The following is a 22,440-nucleotide window of genomic DNA, read 5'->3' on the forward strand; positions in this document are numbered from 1 at the left end:
GTGCTAGAGGTTGTTGTAGGAGCTCTTTGGGCTTCACTTCAGCCCTGTTATAAGGTCTGTTCTGAAAGCTCCAGCTCTCCTGCTGCTAACCCGTGTCCCTGCTGGGCAGGTGTCCCTGAGAGGAGCTGCAGACCATCCCTGCCCTGCCAGGCGCTGGAGGAGAAGCTGCCTATCAGTCTGAGCAGCCACTCCCTGTTTCACCAGTCCAAAACCCAAAGAATTTCAGCTTCCAGGTCCAGATCCTTTCCACTACCTTTCACAACCAAGTCCACTTAAGGAGGAGACACAAAATTAATGTCTTTTCACCTCAGGAAGATTTATTTCTCTGGCATCTGCTGAAATCATCTGTTTAGGAACAGACTCTCCAAAGGAGTGATTAAAGCTTTCAGGTTGCTGGAGTGGGGCCAACTCTGAGAGCCTATGGTCTGCTACAAAAACTCAAATGCAAAACCCCACAACCACACAACAAAACCCCATCAATCTAAGTAGTGTAGGGAGTTGTGGATTTTCTACTCAGAAGCATAATGCTTTTAATTTCCATTAGCAGTGAAGCTTAGACACGCACACACAAGATTGTCACAGGAATGTCCAGGAATGGATGCACAATGGGTGAGGGAGCTGATGGACCAGCCTGGGTTTGTTACTGCTGTTAAATCCATACAGCAGTTATGACTGAATTATCTGTATCGCAGTCAGACCCAGAGGTCTCAGGTGACATAACTGTAGGCAAAGTAACTTGCCTATGGCAAACAGATGATGAACAGAATTAAAATCCAGGTCTCCTGAGTCTCAGACCAGATCCTTATTTTTTTTTTCTTCTGATACCATCTGTGATACTTAAGAAGCCAATTACAGTGGGAAAAACATTTCAACAAACAAAGGGAAATTATTATAAGTTGATTTCAGAGATTTTATCTTCTTCCTAGGTTTGGTAAATTTTCCTGAAACTTGGATGTCTAGAGGGAAAATGACACTTTTGCTTTGTGTTATAGAAACATCATCTGGCAATGGAACATTTACCTAAAAGAAACCACAGACACTAAGCAGCATTACCTCAGAAGACTGCACATTTAAACTACTTATCAACTAAATTCCCTATTTTAGAAAAAGGAAGAAAAAATAAAAGAAAGAGCTTCTATATTCCTGAATAATAGGCTGCACAAAGCCTATATTTGAAATTAAAATATGACAAGAAATTTGCCTGTAAAGAGAATTCCATGAATAAGATAGAAGCATGAAAAATAAACCCACATAACCTTTCTTGCAGCCCAAAAATCAGAAGTTATGGAAAAAACTGCTGCATTGTTTGCTGCATGTTAAATGAGTTTTCTAATTATATTTTCCATTATAAAGGACATAGATGCTCATTTAAGCAGACTTAAGACACAGTACAAGATTTGTACATTTTTTTCTTTGAAAAATTACTAAAATCAAATAACCCACCCCTTGTGCTTATCCTCATTCAGCAAAATATCTCTCACAAACCTGTGCCATCCAGACCACAGACTAGACAGACTATAGAAAGTGAGGAGTCAGGAGTGTGTGCAGCATCCTCAAGACACTGACTCACTTTTATGCCCCATTGCTAATATTAATAGTAATTTACATATTCAGCTTTAGCACTTCTATAGCACTTTATTTCTCACAGCAAAGAAGATGGTTGTTTCTCAGGAGCTGTTAATACTGGAAATATCTTCTGATCCAAAGGCAGAAAAGGTCTGAACACTGATGTGTTGTGTTGTATAGACTATTCTCATTCATAATGTTGACAGGGATGGACAGATTTTAACGCAGTATAAACAAGCGGCTTTAAAGGCAAAACATTTGAAATAAAGGCAAACAAACATTCTCTTTATTTGCCATCTTTCAGTTAGGAGTAAATTCCTGGCCTTACTGAACCTAGGATTTCCTCCAAAGTATTAACAAATACATCTGCAAATTTTCTACTAGCAAGGACCAAAATAAGGAAATCAAGAGTAAAGACATAAAAACATAACTCATAGCAGTTGGCACCTTTCCCTCAACTGACTGGATGCCAGTGCAAGAAATTCCACAGTCAGTTATCATTGTGTAAGAAAAGGCAAAATTCTGCTAAATATTTTTCTGAGCTTACAGCAGTGTCTACCCAGGAATGGAGCCTGAAATGCTATTCCCTCAAAAATGCCTCATTATGGAAAGTTTTTTACAACAGGAGGCCTTCAGTTCAGTGAAATACTTTCAGGTGAATTACACTGCACACACAGAACTGAGCTTGATAACTTCCTGTGGAAAAAGAACTCAGAATGAATTTCAGTAGGAAGTTGATTAAATTCCCAGTGTGCCTTTAATGCCATTTAAGAAAAACACACACAGGTTATTCAATGACCTCTAATGGGAAGTGCATGCCTACAACTCTAGAAAATGCAAATCAAATGAAAAGGACAAATGTCATGGAGATGTATTTTGTAAATGTTAAGTATTATGGGCCTTCTTTTGTACCACAAATAAACTTTATTATGCTACTACACTGCAATCAACTACAACTGCTTTTATGCTGGGAGTAATGGGCAGACTTAAAGAAAGCAGCTGGTGTAGTAGAATTGACCTCTGAAAACAGCTCTGGGTTTTTCGTCCCACTATTTATATTATTTTATTTCTGTAGCCTTTGGAAAGAAACAAACTTAGGACCCAGCCTATTGTACAATTCTCTCTGGTGTGATCAAGTGTCCCTCTGCTTTTTCTCAGTGAGCCTCTGTCCCCTGCAGCCCTTCCTGTGCACCAAGATGTGACCTGGCTCCCCTCACAGCAGCATCTCAACCATGTGTGCTCCCACCTTTACACACCCACATGGCAATAAAGCCTCAGAAGCCACACACAGGACATGAGTTTGTGGAAGTGAACTATAAAAAAGAAAATTAGTACCAAGTCAGATATTCCAGTCTTAAATGAAACAAGATATTCCCTTTACATTCCATTCAACACAATATCATTAGATTAAAAATAAAGATTGTGCTGTGTCCATCAGAGCTGGTGAAAAGCCTCTGACTTCCAGTTCTCCCAGTGCTGCAGGATGCTCAGTTACACTGGTGCCAGCACCCCTCTGTATCCTCCCCAAAGATGCAGAGCATGGTCAGCACAGAGTCAGCCCAAGGCTCCTGACCACTACAGGCTAAAGCTGGGGGCCAGGATTGCTCCAGCCCAGCTGTGGGAATGAAGGATGCCATCCCATCCTGGGATAATTAGCCAGGAAGCAGCCCCAGAGCTTTGGGTTCTGTGGTGCACAGCAAAGAGTGAGAGAGGCAGTGGCTGTTCAGAGAAAGCTGGGCAGAGAAAACTCCTCCTACCCTCAGGGAGCTCTCCAGCAGCAGCACAGGAGTCAAAGCTGCATCCCCAGAATGGATCACATGTGTTGGTGCCCCAAACAGCCATTCCAGACAGCTCCTTTGTTAGCCCTGATTGCAGAAATCCCACGAGCCCTTTGAATCACAAGAGGATCCCTTATTCTTCGCTGCAAAACTTGCTGGCTCTCAAGTTTGTCATAAACACAGCTGCCTAAACTGAGAATTTCCCTTATTTGCCAATCAGCAGGCAAACCTCGTGCCCAAGCAAAGGCAGTGTCTACTCCAGAGTAGCATTTTAAAATATGTGGAAACAATATTCTTATTATTACCTTTATCATTTATGACAGGAAGATCTTTAATATATGGGTGAATTTCTATTTGGAGAAATCGATAGTCTTAAATAATAACTAAGATTTCAGGTCTTTCAATCACAATACAAAATAACCTACTATTAACTTTACAAATGAGAACCAAGTTAAAAGGCTTCTAGCAAATTACCAGTGAATCACCAGAATTTGCTTCAGGCAGAGATATTATTCCTAAATTGTTGCCAGTGATCTATACCTTTAGTGTTTTTTATTGCTAATTTGCACTGGTTTCTCATACTCTTCTTCTAATGGATCATTACAGCAGCCAGATAATTTGTACTGCTGCCAATAACTGTCTCAAGGTAAGACAGTTTAGGTAGAGCAAGAATAATGCACAGCAAGAGCGAGCCTTCGAAAAGAATTCCAAATTAAAGCATTGCTATGGAAAAACCAGGAACCACTTAACACAATAGAAAGCTACATTTTAAGTACCTCGCTTTCAAAACCAAGGCCGTCACAGCTGAAATACTACCTTAATAATATTCTGTTAAAGGCTTATTTTCTTAGTTTTTTTAATTCTGTTCACTTTCTTGTATGCCACAAAACCATACTGGGTCAAGCTGTACTTGAAAGCATTACAAAGTGACAAAGGCATCCAGAAGAATTAAATATAACAGTATGGAAAACAAAACAGAAAGAAAGAATTACATATACTTTGAGATTTTTCAAAATGCTCCAAACTTTTATCATACATAAACCACCTCAAACTTTATATCTTGCTATAAAGCTGGTCAGTTATTTAAAGGATAATGATAACCTATACTGATCTATAATTTATAGACCAATAAAAAATTACTTAAACCAAACCTAATAAAATCTTAAGATGCTTTAGTCACAAGTAGTACTCAATTCATCTCTGGTATGGTGTGTTCTTTCGTATCTTTCTTTGACTACACTATGGATTTTTCCTTCCAACAAACCTTCTCAGCCTATTCCTGAAGGGCAGCTGAGCAGCCCTGCAGAGTGTTGATGTTAATACAGCCCATGCAGCTGAGGCAAAGACCACTGGAGAGGATCCTCCAGGGAGCCAAGCTCAGAGTCAAAATCACCTCACAAGCAGACAGACTGCAACTCCTCCATGCACACACTCCTGGAGTGTTACACACATCCCACAAATGGAGCCAAATCCAGCTCTTTGCTGAGCATCCACATGTGGATGTGCAAGTACTGGAAGCTTCCTGCCTCATCCTTGGCGTTTAATTTCCCATCTTCCAGCTGCATTCAGCTTGATTTGCACACAGGCGGTGTGATCTTTACAAAAGGCAGACAGCCCCTATTATGATTGTTGTTATAAATGGCTGCTAAATGCTTTATCTGCCCTCTTAGTATCTACTAATTTTTTTTCAAAAGCTTGATGACATTCTTTAAGGACATATACAAGTATTTTGACCTTTCCTTGTGATCAGTGAGCTGGAATAGCATCATCTGCATAAAGCATAAACTTACAGTATTAATTGTGCATTTAATACACAGTATGACTGTCACCTCACTTTCCCTTACTGGTTTTGGGCAGCAGGGAACACGAGGCACTGAATTTGGGTCACACTCAGGGTGTATGAATCTGGCCTTCTCTGTACATACTCCTAAGCCACCACACTGACATGCAGCTGTCAAGGACTCCAAACTCCTTCCTGAAAGATGACACCTCTACAGTGCATTTATGAGCTCACTGTTGGTGTTTCAGGCAGATTTGAATACATTCTCTTTTCAGGAGCCTGGCATGTTTCTGTGGAGCTCGGTGACAATGTGCAAGCTTGTCCTGGGGTGATGTGACCAGAGAAGAGATCAGATCCCAGGAGCAGGCCTGGCCAACAGTCCAGCTTTGTGCTGCCACCCTTAAGGGTGCAGAGAGGAGCTGGCTGCTGACACAGAGCTAAAATGGGCTGAAAACAGACCTCTGTCAGGGACAGCTGCCTGGTGACATGACAGCACAATTCTTACCTCCTTTCAGTGAAGGAGGCTGAAAACACCAGGCATGTCAGGCTCCAATCTCCCCTGCCCAGTCAGATGCCACAAAAGAAGCTGAACCTCCCAAAGCAGTATATAGCAAAGTAGTGACATGCATTTTCTAGGATCCTGCTCCATTTAGTGCCATTACTTCAATAACATTTCTACCAGCTATACCTTATGTTACTTATCTCCTTAACCTAGGGGTTATATTGTGTTGCTGAGCACTAATTTCCCTTAACATGCAGAATTTTCATGAATACTGAGTTTTCTTAGTATTCCTGTTGTGATTCCTTTCTCTAATTCTGTTTCTAGGAGAACACTCCCACTGAGCTGCAGAATATTTCACCCTCTGTCCCTATGCAGAAGCAGCATTTAAAGCCATTCCCTATAACGAACTGGCACAGAATCCCCAGCCCCGTCAGAGGGAGAGCAGAGAGTTTGCTTTGTTATTTTATACATAAAGGAGAACAAGAGTGGAAAAGCATTTGAATCACAATTTTGGCCCTTACCAGCTACAGTTTGTTCATGGAAATAACAACATTCTTTTGAGAGGGAGCCCAGTACAGTCACCTGAATGGACACACAATTTACCCTTTTAATGAAGCAGTGTCTTGAAGAGGTGTAATTGAAGAGATTGACTTAAAGTCTCACTAGCATTACAAGTGTTTCCACAAGCTTTCCACATAAGCTAAATGAAGACATGACACAGAGATTAAAAATAATTAACAAAATGGCTGACACACAACAATAATAAAGGAAAGTTACCTGGAAAAAAAGGGAAGGGGTTTGTCTTGAAATTGTCTTTGAAGATATGATCAGTGTATTCATAAGTATTTTCCAAAGGGCCATCCTTTGTCTTCATTCCTATCTATTTTGTTTGATATATTGTGCTATCATGGGGCATTCTTCTGAACGTATATCAAATAAGCCCATCCAGTGCTTCCTTTCCCAGTGCTGCAGGTATCAGCTCTGCAGCAAGGGCCAAACTCAGGTGAATGATTTGATAAATGTGCTGGCACTGCAATGCTTTCCACTTTGTGTGCAAAGACAACAAAATCTTTTCCTTATTTAACTCTACTCATTTTAAAATTCCTTTTTACTTTTAATTATGCAGAAATTAGTTTTATTTTCCTCTCAACTAATATTCTTCACAAGGGTAGAAGAAGCCCTAATTTAAGAATATAGACACATTTTCACTTTTTGAGAATAATTAGCCAACTTAAAAGACATTCTTTTTGAGAACACTAGAATATGAATATGTCTTCAAAATTATCAAAGCTTATTCAACCCTTATATATATATATAATTATTATACAGAAATTCAAAAGCATGGGTATGAATTTATTTATGTGTATAAAATGGAAAATCATAACCACTTGGGTTTTTATCTATTTTGACTCAATTTGCTGGCAAATCCATATGCAAAATATATATTTCTATTTACCCATTCCTTAAAATTCAGGAATAGTTTACCACTAAGAAAAACTATTTTCTTTGCATTTAACTACAGAAAATTGTGTTGCACCCATTTTTATGTCCTAAACAACTGGGCTATAAAAAGAAAGAGATAGAAGGATCAATACTCCACTCAAGTGATTCATAAATCTGAGTATCACCAAATACTGGAAGTCTATATGTATAAATTACTTACCTCAATAGCAAGATATAAATTACAAGGTGCAAACAGCACTAATGGAGGGTTCAGAAGAACTTTGTGAGGAAAAATTAAAAAAGCAGATCAGGATACAAAAATAACAACTAATCAATTCAGCTTATTGGCTTAGTTAACAAATCCTCTCTTAGAGAAGAAGTGTTATGATGTTCCATTTAGTAATAAAAGCATTAGAAAATGAAACTTCAGCTCTGATAGTAAATGACCAAGACCATTCAAGTTTTAATGTGTTGTTCTGTCATAAATAAACTTTCTCAATGGCTTGTATTTGCTGTTTTTCCTTAACTACTGGGTGGGTTTTAATGTAATTATTTCAAGCTCTCTCAGGCAAAACCAATGAGAACAATATGGAGGTGAAGTTGTAGCCACTTTACCTGCACTAATACATGCAACTGTTGTCATCTGGAAGGCTTCTAGATCAGTACCTGAGTAACATCTCAGATTTTAAATTGGTTGGGATTTGCTGACTGTAAAAGAAATCAGGTATGGAGGTTGTTTTCATTTGAGCTGCAGATATGTCAAATGCAGCCTATAGATAATGTCAGTGAAATTGCAGAAGTAAAAAAAATAATTAAAATAAATATACTAGCATGTAGTCTGCAGCTAGCTCACCATTTCCAGCCTAGGCTATTTTCCCCTTGTGGCTGCTTGGGAGACAGTTACTTGATGTAAGGAATTCAATATATTGATGGTGAGACTATTCATAAAAGGTTCAGCACAAAGGAAGATGTGTTGCTAAAAGCAGTGAGAGAAATGGCTGCCATCATTTCCAGCATATTCTGATTTGATTTATGAACCCATGCAAACAAGTCACAGTCTTGGCACAGCTTCTTTCTCTGGCTATACATGTTGGATTGCCCATCCACAGCTAGAAGAGAAAACCAGCCACGGGATGGTTTAATCCTCCTCTTTCTTGCACATTCCCTCTGCCCTGTTCACATGAACTCCTCATGCACAGCAGCTACTCTGGCACTATCTCTGGTAAAGGGTAACCTTCTTCCACGTGTCCTTGGGAGTCACAAGGCTCACCAAATCAGAGAACAGCAGGGAGGAAGGACAATGAGAGGTGATGACTATCCATCCCTTTGTGATAAACTACTGCAGATACAACTGGATTTTGAATTTAGGCATGTCCCAAAGCTGTATGGCAAAAAAAAAAAAAAAAGGCTGAGACAGGCCCCTGAAGAGCTAACCTTGAAAGAAATCTCTACACTGGTAATTAATTTATACCAACAAGCTGATTGACTTACGACTTGTGACTGCCAACACACCACAAACCCAAGGTTAATTGCAGCCAGAGAAGGAGAATCTGGCAGTGAAAGCTGCAGAAAGCAAAAATGTGCTGACAGAAGTGTACCATCACCCCAGCACTGCAACCACTCCTCAATAACTGAACTGAAGGACTGGCTGGGCAGCTGAAGAATGGGAACACATGTGCACATGTGAAGACTACTTAAAGTAAGTTAGAAAAGCAGTTATGATTAGGGAAAAGTTAGGAAGTGAACAGAAGAAATAAGACTGAGATTTTGTTGTTTGTTTGGTTTTTTTTTCCTGTTCAGAATCTAGGAAATGAAGCAAGGACAAAAAAAGAAATTATTTTGCCACTCTGGAAAGAAATCTAAAAGGGAAAACAGCCCAAACTCAATCCACTACTGCAGATTACTCAGAAAGTGCAACTTATAAATTTGAACATCCCTTACTCCATTTACATCCTGGGGCCAAGCTCACAAATATCCTGTGCAGGGGCAGGAGCACTCACAGTGTTTTTGCAGTGAAATTTTCTCTCCACAATGGCATTCATAGCCAAGTAACTCAAGTTTATAAAGATCTCTGGGTTCTTTAAGTGGAATATACTGTGTTCTGGGTCACTATCTCACCTCTGGAAATAGGATACAGACACTCAATAGCAAGTTTAGCTTTTATTGAAGTGTTGCTGTGCTCTGCCCTCAAGAACTGCTCTCCAATTAGTGCCAGTTAACCCATGACTAACCAAATCCACTGCTGCCCTTTTCATGATCTGTGAGAACATTTTAAAAGCAGTTTAAAAATTCAAACTGTTTTTCTTTTATTCTGTTTCTTGGATTGGATTCCATTTTCCACATGAAATGTCTACCAGCAAGTTATGTGAAGAATCTCTTGTTACATACTTATTTTTGAACACTATTCAGAAAAAATTACATCAAAGTTTCCATCTAAGTGCACTTCATAATACCAGGAGGTAATCTGTACTGTTTTTAAAATTGAAATGTAATTAGTTCATAGAAAATGTCAACATGACACAGATACCTTCTTTCCACTGTGGAGTGAAGAACAGTTTGGAGAAATGTCACTAGAGTGACTCAGATCATATTCTTGGTAGGTGTTTTACAGCACCATCATCACCACCTTTTTTTCTGTTCATTTTTTAAAAAAAAAAAAAGTATCTCAATAATGCTAAAGGAGGGATGAAGAAAAAAAATTTCATCTAGCTCTACTGATTTCCCAGATTTGGAAAAGGCTATTATTTGCTCAAAATGTAAAAATTTGAGATTTTAAGACAAATATTCAGCTGTGCCTTGAGCATGACTGAACAAAATTATGACTAAGCAGGATTTGAAGTCTGAAGAATCTTGATGTCTGAAGTACTATTACAAGACTCCAATATTGCATGTTGAAGGGAGACTTTCATTTTATAAAGGCTCTTCAAAACATAGGTAAGCTTTAATGCCCAAACTAGAGATAATGGAAACACTTTCTCTAAATTTAAAAGTTGATTCTTATTATTTTAACCAGAGATGATGTTCAGAAGAACACAAAAATATCAGTAGGAACAGAAAGGATCACCCTCCAGCATGCAGAATGAAGTTTTTTTTCACCAAGTAGCACAGCAGACACATCAGGCAGAGTAATGCTCCCTCACAGAGGGCCTGTGTTTGTCTTTAACTTTATTTGCCACATCCACTGGACTTTAAGATAGAGTGTTCAAAAACCAATAAAGGGAAAAGCAACCTAAGACATCGATCCAGGAGTTAATGCGCAAATTAACAATTCCTGTGTTGCAAACATAAATTTTCGCCCTTTAGGAATCTACTCAAGTGGTCTGGACAGGCTGCATAAAGAAGGAAATGTTAATTAAACATCCCTGTCCTAATACAGCAGGGGCATAAGGCATATATAAATTAAATACCTGAAAAATTAGCTGGCATGGTTAGATTAGCAGTGGATGAACTAGATAAATATAAAAGTGATAGGTTACAGGATGGGATCCAAGTATGCACCCTTGAACACGAGCCATGCAATGATTTCCTTGTCACACACAGCACGTCCATTACCACTGCCTGAGTTCTGAATAAATAGGATTTCTACCTGCAGAAGTTGTACTGGGTGAGGAGAGCCTGGCAGTTACACACCATAGGTATGGGAGGAAGAAGCCCAGCCTTACTGAAATTGGGATCTTTTTTCATTCAATTCAATAAGATAGAGTTACCTTCTGGCCAGTGAAGGAATCAAGCAAGTAACCACTCCAAATTATGTTAAAAGCTGCCTTTTAACAGTAACATTTTAAGCCACAGTGATGCTTGAACATGTTAAACTTTCAGTATTCCATGATTCTACCTTCTGTTTATATAAGATGGTTCCTACCAGAATTTTCCATGTAAAGTTTCCTTCATTTGCAGACAGATTTTCACACCTAAATTTACCTATTTTAAGCAAACTCAAAAAACACTGATACTGTAATACCACTGAATATTCTTTTCTTATATATAAATTGATAATGTAGCCATATGATTTAATGATCTTGCTTAATTTCACTCACAACAACACACAGATCTCCATGGTGAGCTATAATATTTCATATTATTTTTCTAGCTTAAATCATGAACAACTTTTCTTTGTTTCTGCTTCAGAAACACAAATGTAAAGTTACTTAAAAAAAGTTCCACTTTAGTTCTTAGACTTGCTGTGTTTTTTAATACTACATGGCATAGTATTGCAAGAATGTTCAAAGCATATGGATCCCTTCTATATAATATAGCATTAGAATTAAACATGGGGATTTACATTTTTATTTTAAGGTAGTATCCAAGTACCTTTCCCTGAACATTTCATTTTTTAAAAAAAATATATATAAGTTTTTCCAAAGAAAGGATACTGCAGTAATGAACATATTCAGTGACAAACTCATACATGCTTTTCAGCAAATTGGAATAAGAAATCCCAGAACGTGAATATAAATCATTCAGCTTCACTATATGCATTGAATCTTTATTTTGATCCCCAGCTTTCCTTGCACTGTACTTTAATAGAATTTTTCCAGAACATTTACATTTAAAAATGAAAATCCAGATAAAATGTTTCCTCTCAATAGAGCTGTATTTTCAGCCAATGCAAACCTTACCAGTGGGAATCAAAATATGCTCTCCTATGAAAGCCACTTTTCTTAATAATATTAAAACTCTTTAATATTGCCATGCAATGAAAAGAGCAAATTATAATTGGTGTCATCACTGGGAGATCAATGTTTTTCTCTTCTCTATTAAGAACTAAGAAATCAATATTTTTTCTTGCTATTAATCCCCACCTGATCTGGCTTCAGACATTATCATAACACCAAGCCCGTCTATGACTTTAGGAAAGATGACCAAAACAGTCTTTGACCACAAGAAAATATCAGCATTTCAGATGTCATCTGTACTATGAGTCCCTCACCAGATCCTGATATAAAATTTTATATGTTTTTAACCAATGGGTACAACAGACATTTTTGTTTTTACCTGTCAAAGCATCCCCTTTTGGTTTTAAACAGTTTCCTCTCCACACTGTTTTTGTTTTTACACCACAAATTACAAGCTCAAAATAGTTTACATCATACTGGAAAGTTGAATAAAAGTTCAGACATTCTCTCCACAAGAAGGAGTGTGTTATTCTATAGTGATTTCTATGTTTATTTTATGACTCCAACATAAAGTTTCCATTAGGAAAGGGAAATAAAATTCTCAAAAGGCACATATTTAAGATGTTGCTTCTATCTAATACCCAAGAAGTAGAGTTTTACCAGCCAAGGAATCTTAATTACATCAGAATAACTGCAAACTTAAATTTTTCATCTTTCCAGATGCAATAATGTTGCAAACACCAAGATGTTTACTGATGTTTCCAAATCAGGGAGGAATTTTAGATGAGGCAGAGAAATATTTTAATGATTTTACTAAAAATGGAAGTGGAGACGGTAGAGGGTGGTAGTACAGTGCAATTCACTCGCAAGACATGTAGCAATGGTCTGAAAAATGAGTGGGAAAATGGCACCTACCGAAGAGGGGGAATGAAACAGGAATGTTCAGGAATGGACAGCTGGACCCTGTGGATTACACTGGCCATGGGCTGTCAGTACCACTTCATGCACATTTGAAACACTGTCTGAACAGCTCTGAACAGCTGAAAAGTGAAAATTACCATCCATCACTGAAATTAATGTTTTTCTTCAAATAAGAGCCTTTGTTTTCAAAACACATGGGGGTGTTTGCAGTTATTGTAAAAAGCCTATTACAGCTAACATGTAACACCTTACATGTTCTTGTGCAATCTAAATAAGTGCAGCTACCCTAGAAGTTCCTAGACTGAAAAACAATCCTGCTGTAACTATCCTTGATATCAGCTAATTATATATTTCTTCCTACAGCTTTTAAGTCACTATAGAATAAATCAGACTTCATAAAGATGATATCCCTCGGGACTGACTTTCCATTTAATTTATTTATAGCTACACTTTATACTGAAAATGACACTGGGAACCCAGATAAGCTGCTTGGAAGAATTGCTGTCCCCTATTAAATTAGCTGCTACCTTTAACTGATTAAAATCTTATTGCAAAAATAAAAGGCTCAGACAAGTTTGGCTTGTAACAAGGAATTGAAATGCATTCTGTGCTAGGAACTAGTGAGGAAATAATGACTACAGCAAAGACTTCTTTTCCAGTTTCTGAATGCCTTTTATGCCAAAAGAAATAAAGAAATCTCTACAATGAGTAAGAGAGCTTTGTAAGAAATCTTATCATGTTTTGAAAGATACAGAGCTGTTCTGGAGATGTTTTGAGCAGGCAGTGAATGCAGGCCTGAAGTGCAAAATGCCTTTGTCTGCTCAATCCTAGGTTTGGTCAGTGGAGCTTTTGTTTTAGAAAAAAAGTGGGTTCAAAACTGTAGAAAATATTGTACAGAAGTATAATTATGATTGTTTTTTAAACACTACTCCTATCTGTGATAACAGCAATTGCAAAGCAAGACTGGTTTGGGATTTTCAAAGAAAACATCTCTGCATTGTCCTGAGAACATCCAAATACCAAGAAAATGACCGTTCTCTCAACTGGCAACCTGAAGCCTGAATCTTGGAGGTAAATGGGGTTAAAAGGAAAATCTATTACAGACATTTTATAAATTTCTTTTGCGACTTGTGCTTTAATGGGGAGACACTGAGTTCATTGACCTTGTCTCTATTTTTTGCTCAGTATCCAGTGAAAAGGTTTTTAAATCTTTGCACTAGTACTCACTGGTTCTCTAGCATGAATTTTTCATCTTCCTTTCATTGGATAATCAGTAATTGAACATTTCTTAGAGCTGGGACAGTCCAGCTCTGTAACTTCACACAGCTTCCACATAAATTGCAAATCTAACAACAAAAGGCTGTAAAAAAGAGAAATTCATTGGCTGCAAGAAACCTGGGCAAAACTTAAACTAATGTGAGATCCACCTTGGCTTTCCAAGAATAACCAGTGCTGTTTGAGACTGGTTCCAACACCATTTGTCTAAGCTAGGAGTTCAGTGTTGCTCATCCAGGCTTCATGTTTTTAGGCCTCTCAAAAACTTACCAGTCAAGTGGAAGAACCACCAACACAGACAGTAACGTGGGGATCAAACTGGTGCTTTGCCTTTCAGTCACAGCCAGACACTTCCCCAATCCACACTGATGAGGAGACTTGGGTGATCACCTAATTAGTCAGGTAAGGATTTTGTGTTCATCTCTGGTCTTTCAGGTGACAGACAGGGATCTGGGGCAGTCACTTGCTCTCGGCTTCAATGTTAGTCTGCAACATTTACCAAGCCTTGGCTTCTGAAGCTGTTAACAAACTCGCACCAAAAGAAAATGCAAGCGAGGGCTGTAAAGTGATTTGCAAAAGTTTTGTTTATTTACTAAGCTATTAGGCTTTATATGTACCAGTAAGGAAAGAGGCTTGTTTAGTGCTTTAACTATAAACACCTTCCCCATGCACAACACAGAAATGTCTCATCCAAAGGTTGGCATTAACAGGACATTATTTGCATATTAGTTCAGCAGTTTATTACACTGAAATTTAAATGTACTAATCAAATATTTATTTTGTAATCATGTTACATTAATGCTAATTAGCAATGTATTTATTGCTTCATGGATTACATTTAAATTTAAATGCTCCAGTCAAAATTTTGAAATTAAATTGCACTTACCTACTTAAACAGTCTCTAATATATTGGTTACTTTTAAATACTATTGGATTAATGCTTTTTTTTTTTTACTGTAAGGGTGGATTTTCTTAAAACATCACCTAGATAACTTTCTAATTTTTATCCCATGGATTAAGTATTTCCTTCATAACTGCAAACATGTAATTATGAACCAAACATATTTTAAATATTTTTTCTTCTTCTTCTCTTGCTAGTATAGCTTAGAGAAGCAATTTCAGAAAAAAAACCCCAGCATTTTAGGCCAGACCATTAAAATGTACCAACTCACTACAAACTTCCAAGGAAAATGAATAGATTTAGATGTAATTCACAAGGGATTATACCTGAGATTTAATTATTGACTACTCACCAGCTGCTTTTGTTATAAAGCAAGGAAGGAATAACCTGCACCTCAGGACACCAACAAAAAAGAGCCCCACATATCAAGGAAACTCCCAGCCCAGTTCCTACTGAGCCATACATGACTGTGGCCAGGCTTCTGCATGTCTATAATTCTGAGGGAGATTCAAGCAGTTTTAGGAAAACACAGGTGGAACAATAGAAGAAAAAATCTGTAAAAGCAAGCATTCTTCAGCGGAATAATTAGTGTATGAAAACTTGAGTGTACATAGGAAAAAATCTAATATACTTCACAATTCCAACTTTTCAAATATTAACGCACTTTGTTGTTATCAACTCCCATAAACTCCTACTCAGTATGGAAAAAACTCATGAACAGAGTTTACAGGCAGGACAGAGACAAATGGAGCTCAAGATGCAAAGATTCATCATCTTCACAATGCTGGTTATAAACGACACAGGTCAGAATCTCCTTTTCTCTGCCAGATATGAACCTTCAGTTTCATTAACTTCCCACAGGCAGAGGCACAGTACATCTCTCCTAAGGTATGTGAGATGTTTAGAGGGAAAATGGAAATCTTCAAACTCCAAAGTCTGGATGATTTATTTCATGACCTATTGTCCTTCCCTTAGATGCCAGCATTGAGTCACAAGGTTTGTTTTCTGTTTCTTGAAAAACTGACAAAGCTTTAAATTTATACACCCAGTTTCAAGGGGTTTTGTTTTGCTGTGTTAAAGATTCTGTTTCAGTTACAGAATTACCAGAAGCATATTCCACAAGCTTTCTGATGTTAGTGCTCTGTTGAAACTTTTTTTATTTTTTAGAAAACAGTAATAATGTCAGGCTAATGTTAAATTCCCATTCCCTTAAGAGCTTATTCAAGTACTTTTTCAAAAAGAAAGAAAATCTTGTTGCTCTCATAAACTGAAATATGAAAAAACCAAACCAGCTGTCATTTTCTTTACATTTGCTGGCTTATATTTTCACTTGGTGTTTCCAATGTCATGTAGTCTCCACTGAGCCTTCTAAAAGCTCTTCAAGTTTGTCTTGATGCTGCTGAAAAATTTTGCATTTCCACAATGCCTAAAATGGTCTATCCAAGGTCATTTATTTGCCAGTAGCAGTGTCAAGAGCAGAGATCAAACACTCAGAATCCCCCCCACTGTTCTCATCTAGAAACATCTCCTGAAAGAAAAAACTCAGTTTAAAGGAACTTAATGTCAACAGGCCTGAAGATTTGTGCAGATGTATTCTGATACTGGCTATTAAAAACAGAGTTTTTGATTCAAATTTAATATAAAATTCAAATTTAAATAAGAAAACAGTAAGAGTAGTTTGGATGGGATAGGACCTATAGTTTGCAGGGTTTTTTTAATAAACTAATGTTCAGAAATGTTGTGCATTTACAGATGATGATGTTGGGACTGAACCTATAGTGCCTCTGCCAGTGCATTTACTGAAGGAGAGAATGAACAGGAAGAATATTTCCTGAAAGGAAAATTATGAGAATTTGGAGATAGAGCTGAGAAGGAAAAAATGCCAAATTGTAAAATAAACAATAAAAAGAAATCTTAATTATAAAGAAGAAAGTCTTGGAGCCAGCCATGTAGCAGAAGACTCTCAGCATCACACAGTCATTCCAGGGATCACAAGAGAGTATATAATATTCATAATATATATTGCTCTGGTAGTGAAAAAATTTTGGAGCTGGATAGCCAGGATATAGGAATATCAAAGTTTATAGGAATGTTCACTGTTGCACAGAAAGACATTGCAGTAGAAGGGCAAGAAATTTGCACTTTCAAATCTACTTTAGAATTTCTCACTACTGTGCCCAATAGTTTGTTAAGAGAAGATCCCTTCAAGCAGCAGCTCCCTGGGAGAAGGGCGGGAGCAGCGAGGGTGACACTGACCCAACCCAGAGCCAGATGTGCTCACCCAGCCAGCTCTGAGTGACCGTCCCTGTGCTCGCCTTGCCCTGCTTTGGGACACGTCCCCAACCCCTAACAAACCCTCCTGCACCCTTGGCATGGCCCAGGCATTGAGAGAATCCATGAGATTCTCTCTCTGCAATCTCAGTGGCTGAGACCATAACCCCAGGCTCTCTGTCAGGGCCAGGGGAGCCAAGGCAGCAGGGCTGGAAGGAGCAGCAGGACTCAGCACGCGCTGCCCAAATTTGAGGAGCTGACTACACCAAAAAGCAGAAGGGGAATAATTAAGTCCAGTGCAAGTCTGGTTTTGTAAGCTACTCTTTCTTACTGCTCTTCTGAATACTGTGCCAGAGCTAATTTATGTCATCTGTGACAAGATGGCCCTTTTTAATGAACTTGCTTTTTTTCACCTGCAACTGAACTGTGCCCCTCACATTTGGAATGCAGTGTCACATACAGATACTATCACATTTGCCAGAAATATTGCTGCAAGTTTTCTATGTCATTGCAATGCTTATTTATTCCATCCAAAATTTATTTGAGATACTGACTGAATAAAGTAGGATTTTTCTTTGTCTGACAATTTATTAAAAAGTAATTTACTACCTCCTTTCTTTAGACCTTTTTTTTTTGTATTAATATCACATTCTGATATTTTCTTATTCTAAACACAAGCAAAAGACCTTTCTGTTCAAATGGGTATTTTCTTGCTTTTGCAAGTATTAACATGGATTTCAATATTTATAAGAAATTACTAAATCTTAAATCTTCTTTAGATAAAAGTTATTTTGCATTTACTTTCATAACAGCCAGTTTTAGTACTTAATGAAAATCCTATTTTATTTAAATTAAAAAATAGGTCAGATTTTCATTTCACTGAGAAAGGGGTAGCAGTACACTTTTACCTGCTAATTTACTAAAATCTACAGAAGTAATAATATATGAAGAGGTCAGTTCCCACTAGTACTGTATTTTAATTATATACAGTTATCCCCCAAATTAAATTTTGCCTGCCAGCTGATTATCATAATTTAAGTTCTTCAAGTGATCAGAATTATTTTTAACATACTGTCTTTCAGATGTCTCACATTCCATGTCAATATTCTTAGAAATTACTCCAAGGACAAGAAAAATCCCACTACTAAATAAAACACAAAGAAAAAGACTTGCTTCGTGATCCAGTAAACCATGAATAAAAAGGAGTTTAGCTCAGAGCTGAGAATACACTGTACTGAAGGAACCTCAAATATGGTCCAGTTGGTTTCTTTACTACATAAAAGACATTAATGATGTCATTGATTCCTAAAAACAAAGTAAATTCCTCAACAGCTGAGTACAGCACAGTGTCCAAGCTGAAGCTCTCCTGGGGAAAGGAGGATACAACCCAAAACCTTGGGGAGAGGTTTTGGGGAGAGAGGAGTCTGGGGAGAACTCGGGGTCTGCTCTGCTCCCCAGCCCCACCACTGGACCCCTGTCTGCCCTCAGCCCTTGCCCAGCTCTCTGCACATCTCCTGTTCCAAAGGCAGCTCCCACAAACTGGGTCAGGCACAGGGCACACACAGATCTCATTCCCCAGGCTGCACAACCCACATGCCAGGTCAGTGATTATTCAGTCCTTTATTATATTACCAATAACTCCAGGAATTATTTTGTTTTCTTGTGCTTCATTTGCTTTTTTGGTTTCATTTAATAGCCAAGGACAGCATAGAAATGCTACAAAATCACAGAGCACTATGTCACACAACTAAACAGACCACATTCACTAAAAATATTTCCTTACACCTACCACTTTTTTGTTTGTATTCAATCCTCTTTAATTTCTTTCTGCATCATAAAGCTGCAGCAACACTGATGGAGGTCAGTTTAATTTCAGACACTGCAATTTCACACACAGATAATGGGAGTGAAAGTGCACAGTGTCCACTGCTCATTTCCTGTGTGTATAGGGCAAACCCCTCCCAGCTCAAATAGAGCAAGGTACTTAAACAGTTGAAGGGAATAGTTAAAATAAGGAGATTTTAACTATTTTATGAGATCAGATGCTTTGCTACATGTTTGTATTTATAATGAGATCCACAGGCACCATGGCAATGTAACCAGTATGAAACTGAGGCAGGTAAAAAAGAAAATTAGATCTGATTTTTGAGAATATGACACACTGGATATTGGAAGCCTTTACTACTTTCTAAAGTAGGGAGGCTATGATCCATATTGCATAAATAGGATGAAAAATTTAGCTCAAGAAAAACCTACAGATATTTAAGATTTTTATTATCAATTCATTAACAAGCAAAATTTAAAGAAGTCAGATATCCCATGCTCTGAGTTGAGCTCATAAGCAGAACTTTTTGCACCAACTTTTAACTGATGGTTCCTGGCTGCACAGGGTGTTGGCCTGTTTGTATTTCATTCCTTTTTACTTGGAATCAATATGTACAAGATTTGCTATTGTGGGCTGCCTCCATATTCCAGATGGCCTCCCTGAAATATTGGTCCACCTCCTGGTTCCACCTCCCTACAAGATGTTTTAGGAGTTTTGTAGACTATATCAAGCAATGTCTCCAGATAGTCACCCAGTGCTATTTGAAAGCTCAGAAGCTGCAGCCCACCCAGCCACAGAAATGCAGTCAGAGAGCACCAGAGGATAAATGGGGCTCTGCAGGCAAAGAGGTGATTTAGCAAGTCTGCTGAAAAACTTATGCTGAAATTTATGTGCTTTTAGAGAGCACAGTTTGAAGCTCACAAGAGCTGTGGTTCCAAAAACCTCAGAGCAGAAGAAAGGGGATGTTGGCTCACTGCAAACGTTTTGCTCAGCTGGAGCTCTGGCTAGAGCTTACTTTCTTTGCACTCTGAACATATTAGAGAAAACAAACTGAGACTGGGATAAAACTTAAGACTGGGATTTAACTTCTGTATCCAGCACCTGATACTGCACAGTCTGTGCACTACTACAGGGCTCGCTCATCTCCCTTCACAAAAGTCCAGCATACACTATATAAAAAATAAAATTAAAAAACCTTCCAACTCCTCTTATTTCTGTCTTCAAAGGGAATCCAAAGATTTTTTTACCAACTTCCAAAAAAAATCAAAACCAAAAACAGAAGTATTTTTTTCAAAATCTGCCAAGCTCATATGTGAACTAGAGCATATCATTCCACAGCAGCTACAGCCCACTAGCCCAAGTGAGCTCAGTCACTGTCTGACAGAGTGAATCTCAAAGATCTCTCCTGATTTGGGTTCATTTTTCAGCTGTCAAAACAGAGGCTATCACTACTGCTGTCAGAATTATCATCTGAGTTTGAAGAAAAATTTTTCTTCTTTTACTGTTCACACCAGTCTGAGCTCTTCCAACACAAGAGCTTTAGAAAAGTCAAGTAGTGTCTTTGGTAGAACAAGCAAATTACATAAAAAGAAACATAGAAACAGTTGGAAACTTTGCAAAGTTTACTTTTGAAATCTCATTCCACTTGTCACTTAGGAAACACAAGTTCTAAGTCCTCTTTCCCCAAATGACAATATTTCATGCTCACTGAAGCAGCACAATTTCTGCCACAGTATTTAAGGTTGAGAGAAATGAGATTTCAAAAGCTTATTAATTGCTAAAAATATGTATGCAAAGGGAAAAATGCAACACAATGCATCAACATCATTCTAAGTTTTCTGACAGCCTGAAATACAAGCTTTGACTTAGCTGAAATAAAATCATACAAATGTCAATTAATTGTTCCCCTAGCGATCAAACTTCCAGCCTTTGCATCTGCTGTAAATCCCTGCTAACTCCCAGACTTAACACAGGACCAGAAACCTGAGCTGTCACTTGGCCCAAAAAATGACAGGCTTTTCTTGAGAGAGTGCTTAATATTTTTCCTCTTCAAATTCTATTGCACATTGAATCTTAAAACTAAATAAAGCTGTAAAATAATCAGCTGTAAAAATAGGTACAAGAGGGGTTGTTTTATACTTGCATATTTGAATTGCTACTAATCTTTGAAAGTTATCTATTGCCAAGAGCTGTTTTACCTATAGGGAAGATCCCAGGAGAATTGTAAAGACAGGGTAATTTTTGCAAGGATTTAGTCAATATAATTGTGCAGCGCAAAATAATCTGGTTTCCACCCTCAGTTTGTGTGTATTTCTTTTTGCTTCTAATTCAGGACTTCCTGCAGGAGGTTGTTTTCTCCCTTGCTTTTTTCCCAAAACATTTCTCCTGTATTCTTAAAAAAACATGATGTGTCCTGGAATTCAATACTCATTCAGCAGCACTCACAATTTTAGTCCAGAATAGTCATATAAAACCATATTCCTCTTATTTATTCATCTATGGCTATGACTTTTCCTCCAAAGCCCCAGTAATTGCTAAAAATTGCTAGATCCAGTTTTTATGTAATGGAAGCTGAATATAATCTGTTCTGGTGTGACCCAAAGTACAGCAACTTTAATCAGACTTAACATCTTTATTAAAGTGATTTAATAACCGCTTTATTGATTTAATTCATATCAGAAAGCATCTAAAGTTGGCAGACTTAAACCTCTCAGAACATTACCTTTTTAATTCCAGGAAGAGAACTGACTCCTGGCTAGAAAAGCTCCACTTTACATATACTCATGCAGGCTCTGAACCTTTCCCCACCATAGTCTGCATTTTTCCATATGCAGTGAGCCAAATCACAGTCATCCATAATACTGGGGAAAATCTTAGTAACAGAAAGGCAGTTTTGTGCTTCAGAGATGCACAGATGAAACCATTAAGTACAGAACTGGCCTGGGTGTAAATTCATCCTGCTCAGAAACCTAATGCCATAGTCAGCACACACAGGCTCCCAGACACCAGCTCAAGATTTATACATTGCTGGGTCCAAATCCCACTGAAGGAGAAGATGAATAAGTTTGGGCTGTTATTCAGTGCATGAGTGAGTTAAGTACAGTGGTCCCAATTTCAATGGATATAGGGCAAATTAAAGAAAAAATAAGACAGCAAAGAAAAGAAACTCAGATCTTATCACCTCATTCACTTTTACAACATATATGTAACTGCACAGACTTGAAATGGAAGAAGCATCCTAACTAAAAATAACTGAGTTTATATTAATTAGTGAATTTTTCCCTCAGTGAGAGAGGTGTGAAAGTAGATGTCAGGTGTCTCAGCTCAACCTTCTTTCAAGTACTGATTGACAAGAATGATTACGGCTCAACCTGAAGGAAGAATTTCAGTAACACTTCATTACCTATCCTCTTCTATATCCAAACACCAATGGGTTTTATGACTATTAAACCTGTAACCTATTAGCACCTTATCATTTGCCTAAAGTGACTATAACCTTATTTTAAGAACCAGTGTACAGGTAGGTTTCTGTTCCAGGTACTCTCATTTTGGGAAAAACACG

Source organism: Camarhynchus parvulus, chromosome 9, assembly GCF_901933205.1.
Source record: "Camarhynchus parvulus chromosome 9, STF_HiC, whole genome shotgun sequence".
Classification (NCBI taxonomy): domain Eukaryota; kingdom Metazoa; phylum Chordata; class Aves; order Passeriformes; family Thraupidae; genus Camarhynchus; species Camarhynchus parvulus.